Source organism: Gallinula chloropus, assembly GCF_964237585.1.
Source record: "Gallinula chloropus genome assembly, chromosome: 5".
Lineage (NCBI taxonomy): Eukaryota > Metazoa > Chordata > Aves > Gruiformes > Rallidae > Gallinula > Gallinula chloropus.
In genome coordinates, this window is record NC_140090.1 from 61,646,026 (window position 1) to 61,653,050 (window position 7,025).

A 7,025-nucleotide genomic window follows, 5' to 3' on the forward strand; every position below is an offset into this window, starting at 1 on the left:
AGCTACTCTTTTAGTTTCATCTGGTACTGCACATGCTTGAGAACTTCAAAACCAGAGTAACAGTGGGAAACTGAAGACTGGTGCAGAAGTCCTCTAAGCCTCACTGGCAAACAGAGAGTCCTGATAGATGCTTGTGCAGTATCAGCTCTAATCTAAAGCCAGGCAGGTCAGGTCTAAATTCATCCCTGAAATAATACCTTTAACTTCTACCACATCTTGATTTGGCCCAGGGCTGCAAGAAAGCTGCTCAATGGTTTTACTTAATTTCCACCTGATTTCTCTGGAGTGCATCAACTGCTTAGGTGTGACCACTAATACAACATGGTTCTGAAAGCACAGTTTGGGGATAAAATGAACTACTGTCTTGCTGGCATGGGAAACACCGATTTAGCTAATCCCATGATCAGAATCAGCCCTCTTTTAATGCAGTGCTTTCAAGACTAAAAGTTAAGCAAAAGAGCAAGACAAGTAGTAAGTCAGACTCCAGAGAGACCTCAGTTTATCCACAGGAAGGGAACAGTGGTACTTTGTGAGTTAATTTGGGGTGCTCAGGGGTAAAGCACATATGAAATACTGGTTACACTAAAACAGCTGCTGTTTCTCAACTGGGATCATCATCAGCCTGAGACATTTTCTCTCCCAACCACAAGGATGTTTCCTTTAACAAAGGAACCTGCTGTCCCCAGCATCAGATCCTATGGCTCTAACTGATGAATTCTCCTAAGCCTGCATGGCCTGCCTTGTTTGCAGGTGGCCTTTCAGACAGAGAGCATCAGAGCAAACCAGCACGGCCAAGGGCTCCTAGCAAAAATGACAGGGGTGTTAATTTTAGTGAAATCTTAAAATGTTAGGAATTGCAAGCCTGATTCCTTGAAGCTTGGGCATTTAATGAACACACCCTGACTGGTGATCTCCCTCTCTGCAGCCTTCTGTTCGCTTATTCACTTATTTCAAACCCTCCTCTGATGTTAAAGCCTTTGAGAGAACTTCACTAGTGATTATTTTTTATTTTTTTAAAAACTTCTCCTGCCTCCTTTCTGAATTATATCCCACTCTCTGTTTAGCCAAGATGAATGACTTTTTTTTTCAGGTTTGTTTCTTATTCTATAATGAGATATTCTTGCCTGAATTTCAGGTATTATTATATTGCAACTCCATCAAAAAGCATCCTCTTCTGACTGCCTGTATTGTGGTAACATGATACAATCCCAAAATGTCAGAGAGCATCCTACACATCAGAGACTGAACCCTAGAGGATTTACAGGGAAAAAAAGGTACAGCAGGTGACACTGAGCTTTATTTGCAGTGTCACTTTCTCTGTGGTTATTCCTACAAATCACATGCCAATTGTAATTTGGTTCCAAATTACACAACCCCCTCTTTCCAGCCTCACCCAGAGGCAAGTTGAGTGACTGAGAAATAATGACAGTGGTGAAAGAGGAAGGGAGGAAGAGGAAGGAAATTTGGGTTGCACAAGGAGAGTGAATGGAAAGGGAGAAGCACCCCCTGATGTGGTGTGACGTGTGAACAGACTGGGGACAGGGGAATTTGAAATGGAGGGGGTGGGTGACAGGAAAGTGGTGCACAGGGTGACTGTGGGAAGAGGGGATTCCAGGAGGATGCACAGTTGCTGTAGGATGGGCTTAGCAGCAGTGCAGGCGCAAGCAGGACTCTGGCTGTTTTTTCAGGGTCAGTAGCTGGAGTTACACCATCTGACATTTCTGTAGCCTCCAGAGGGCACTCAGGTGGATCTTACCATCCCTGCCTTTTGCCCTCCTACCTCCCGATAGCCACTCTGTGTGCTGCTGGTCCTGCCAGACTGTAACTACTCACCAGACAGCTCCAGTTCCTGGGGACCAGCTGAAAAATCCTGTTCCTGGAGTCACAGCCGTGCCATGTGGTGCTGAGCCCCTGCTCTGCTCTGCCCGAGATGGACACACTTCACACAGTGATGGTAATACACTTTCAGATGAAAATAAGGTTCATAAGAGAGAAGTTATTTTATAATTAACTCGAGGTGCCTGAACCCAAGATGTGGAGCACTTTTTAACCAGCAGGCAGATGGCTCTGTAGATTTTCTTTGAGGTCCCTTGTGTCTGTTACACACACAACTTTCCAGATCTATTTTGCCTTTTGGCATTTATGCTTTTGTTACAAGCTTTCTCACAGCAGCACAGATAGATGTTTTCCTTCATCTACTGGTGCTAGAAACCTATTCAAGTGAACTGCCTAAAACTTCCCATTCTGCAGATTGGTCCTGGCATGAAAACACACTGCAATTGCATTCATGCCATCAGCAATGAAGGATAAATACAGCCATCCCCTACTCCATGCTTCCACAAAATTATTTTTCTTCTCAGAGGAGAGTAGAAATGAGCATCTTCTGCTCTGCCCCTCTGCACAGAAACCGATGCGTGTGAGAATGCTGACCTCAGACATGAAGCATTTGTAGTAACACTCAGTATTGATTCCAGAAACTTCAGATTTTAAGGCCCACAGGAATCTTGTCTCCCCACCTCCTGCGTGACACAAGCCAGAAAATTCTCCCCATGACTCCTGCATCAGAGCCCAAAGCACCTGCACAGTCATATCTTCTCACTACATCAAAGGAGTCGCCCACTTGTTCTGATGGTTAACTATCCTTTTGTCATTATGAATCATTTTAACATCAAACTGTCATGGGATGCTACTCTGCATTTGCCTGTTACACTGAAAAGCCGTAAAGTTCCACGTTTATTCCGGTGAAAGTAACTAATTTTGCTCATCATGCTACTACTGCAGAGCTCAATTTCTCTCCTGCATGGGCCTCTAACAGTTTTTCAAACAAAATGGATACTATAATGGTTTTGTTTTGTTCTGGTTTTTATAGAAACACTTTATTGCTGCAGTCAATAACCCTGTGTATTACACACAAATATCCAATTACAGTTTAAGAAACTAAAAATAATTCTGCAAATGGTAATACTGAGAAAATGAACATACATGAAAGGATACAAAACTATACATTTAAGTTACTAGAAATTTACTAACTAAAAAATTCTGCAGAAGTGTGAAGTGTCTTGTATAAACTATACAACACATGCCAGTGTAAAGTTGTTTAACATTATACAATTACCTATCTACAATTGTTTTACCTAAATACAAGATCAACCGCAATTTTTAAACAGTTATCTTCTATACAAAGACAAGTGCTTTCAGTACTTCATTGGAATATACAGACATTGCAATATGTCAAAACAGAAAAGTAATCACAAAATAAAAGGTCCCACTTAGAATTCTGTTTTCTTTGCATATCTAATATAATGCTGTGAAAATCCAGCCAGCAATATCCTTGCGTTTGTATTTGCCCTGTTTCACCCATATCTGAGAGACCCAGCCTAGAGCCACTGACCTCCCTTCCACCGGTGGCCACCATCTCCACAGCAGGCTACACCAGAAATCTGCATCTTAACACACTTCAGCTTTAGGAGAAATTTGGACCCACTTCCCACTTTGTAATAGATACTTACCCAGCCAAACACAGGGCAGAAGCAACCGGCTCCCATGCGTGGCCATACCCACGTACCACGAGTGGCCCGCCAAGCACCCTCTTCCTTACAGCACCGCCACACGTAGGATTGATGCCCCATCAGTGGCGTGGCAGAGGGGGGCTTGGACAGGGAGTTGTTATTGCTTCCCTGGACTTCCAAGGTGCTGCACAGAGTCCCAGCACTTTTCCAACCCCTGGCAGGCTCAGTGCAACTACCATTTAATTCCTCTTGCTGAAGCAAAGCCGATCTCAATGACATTCAACCAGAGGAGGCTGTCCCCAGGTCTGGCCATCTCTTCAGAACACAGGGCAACATTTTGAACACCGCCCGTGCTCTCAAAATACAGGGTTACAGTTGAAGAAAGTCCTGAGAATTCATAGAAATTTAATGTCTCATGATCTCTTAAATGGGATCAACCTTCTGCAGCACACACCTGTATTTCTAACACAATACATGTTCCTGACCTGGCAGATATACCAAATATGACATGTTGGGGAAATTTCCTTGGCACAGCTGGTGCTTTTTTGGACGGGATTTAAGTCAGCAGAACAGGAGTCTGGTCAGATATCTAGGGCATGGGACATACATAGGCTCTGGCAAGTTAGGGAAGGGATTGTGGTAGATGGTATTAAGTCTATATTCCCTCCTACTTAAATTCCAGTCTCTGAAAAGTTCCATGTAACCCAAACTAACTTTTGGCCAAAAAACATGAACAGAACAAAACTGACACCTCCATCTCAGTAATTTCAAAAACTGTCAGGAGGAAGCGTTGGAAAGCCTGATCTTAAGGGGAGGGATGGTCATTCCCCTGGGCAGGAAGGACAGAGGTCACCTGAGCTAGCATCAGTGCCTCGCAGCTGGAAGCTGAAAACAAGTCAATAGTATCTCCTTGAGGAGAAAGGAGGAAAAAGCACCATTCAGACCTTCTCACACCATTTGATGGCACCATGCAGAAGCAGGGAACTGCAGCTCCAGAAGCCCACTGTTAACACCAAGCAAGAATCAGCATGGGAAGTGTGACCAGCACAAATGAAAATCCCTAACAGATGTTTTTCTTCTACAGCCATTCCTGGTATGAACATTCCTAAACAGTATAAAAAGTTCAAATGTTAGGCCTGGACTTTAATTCAGAAAAGACCTGCTGGGAGAGGGAATGGTTAGAACACTGGCTAAATCAGTTTAATTCACAGATCTTTTTTCCCAGATGATTTTGCTGGATGTGATTTTTCTTCCCAAGTTAAGACAGATGGGACACAGCAAAAACTTCAGTATCCTGGATACACTGAACATGACCTGGCATGTGCCACATGGAGCATCCAAAACACCACATGAGATTTCACAAAGTTTTACCAAGAATCACATACGACAGTGATTGAATCAGGACCAGCACATTATGGTATGCCATGTCGGCACTTGGCACAACAGCAGTCAGATGCCAGTGCCTCCCAGATGTGAGCCAGAGAACAAGCAGGTTTCATACCAGAAACTTGTCCGTTTTCATTTCACCTACTGGCCACAGATCAGATGAGAACACGCACAGCATCAGTCGGCAGCCGACTCTCTGCAGCTTGCAGCTGTAACGTGCGCATCTTGCAGTCATGTAAGCCTCATGCACTTGGGTATTTCAGAGGAACATGATGAAGGTGTGCAAGACCTGATATTTAACCCACCTGAGTTTATCTAGTAAATCTTTTCACAGGTAAAAATAGAAAACAAAACAAGACAGTGTATTATCTGGGTTCTCACAATAGCAGAAGACCACCCACAGCAGGGTTCAGGAAAGGGCCCAAGTAATTGCACTTTAAATTACGGCAGGCATAGGCAACAAACTCTACACATGTATGGTCATGAAGACTGCTGCCCCCAGACTAGCAGGGCATGCAGGGTTTGTTTGCCTGTATCATGTAAGCATGGGACATCCTGACACACCTAGCACAGTACACAAACCTATGCCAGTGCAGCTTTGCTAGGTCTGCCTAGAGGTCTGGGTATTTGAAAACTCTCAAGAACAAGGTACCATAATGTTCGTGAAGATCACAGCCAGCAAGCTTCAAGAATGAGACCACACAGAGGTACACATGCACACACATGCTTGTCCTCTAGGAGCTCTTAGGAACCACTGGTGTTTTCTCTTACCATAGTCTCCTCTCTGCCTTCTTTTAAAATAGTAATTTAAAAATAAATTAATATCACATTTTAAGGAAAAAAAATCACCAATCTCTTACCATTATTCTTTGGGAAGTCTTAAAGCAACTATTTTTATTATGAAGAAAACTTGCCCAATGAAAGCTCTACTTGTAAAAGACTAAGTAAAACCTGAATCAGAGCTGGGGATTTAGTTCAATATCTCAACAATTAAACAGAAGGTTTCATCTACCTAGAGAAGTCAGTCCAGGCAACTCCTACTTAGACCAAACAAAAGATTATCACTGACTTTGCTGAGATTAAAATTGGGCTCAGGTAGGGAAAGTCAACTTTCCAATGCAGAGGCCTTGTGTGCTGACTTTTCATGGGGCTTGGTTACTGCTCCAGTCACACCGAGACTTTGGGCGAGTGAGGGCTTGAATCTGAACAGGGGTTCAGTGCAGCAGATGGGTCAAGTGAATTAACAGCAGACATCCCAGGCTTTGGGCAACTCTGTCTAAAGCAGAGAGGTTTTAAAGCTGTCCCTTTCTTTCCATTAACAGTGACTGAAAAGCTGGTCTGAAATTCAAAAGCACACACAAAACTATTTTCTGACCATGTAATTCATCACATCAGGACTCAAACCAGGCAGGTATTTTTAAACTTATCCACTTCATGGAATATTATTTACTTCCTAGACTTTGATCTCAGCATCTCCTCTGACAAGGTTAAATTCTTAGGTAATTCACACATGACACAGCACTAAAGAAGGAAAACAAATTTCAGCTGTATTGACTAAGTATCATTTTTTTCTGTAACAGCTCACATTTTTACCAATATAGCACAAACCCTTTGCCAATGGTTTGGAATGAAAGTTACATCAAGTATGTATGTGCAGATGTCTTGGTGGTCTGACCTGTTAAAAAAACCAACCACAACCCAAAAATGTAAAACCATCCCCAGAACAGAGCACTGAAGCCATTACGCATTGAAAACAAATGCTGTACAATCCACCACTCCCCATACACAAACTACAAGTGCAATATCTTTTGAAAACAATTGCTTCTTAAAGGAAACCCAAAGAGGCAGAGTTTCTTAGTGTTATGTTTAGTAAGATAATGTGGACATGTATTGGAAATAATAGGTTGGAATTGTTTTTGATTTTTTTTTTATAAGGCAAGAGGTTTCGTTCCAGAAGAAGAGATGGGGTAAAGAATGAAGAAATGTTCTGAAAATGACACATTCTTTCAAGTTTCATTCTCATTTGACATACATATTAAAAATAAAGATTTTTAAAAGTGCTATATGCTTTGTAAGTCTCATCACAATATGTAAAGCAAAATTTTACACCTGCTGCCTAAGACTAAAATG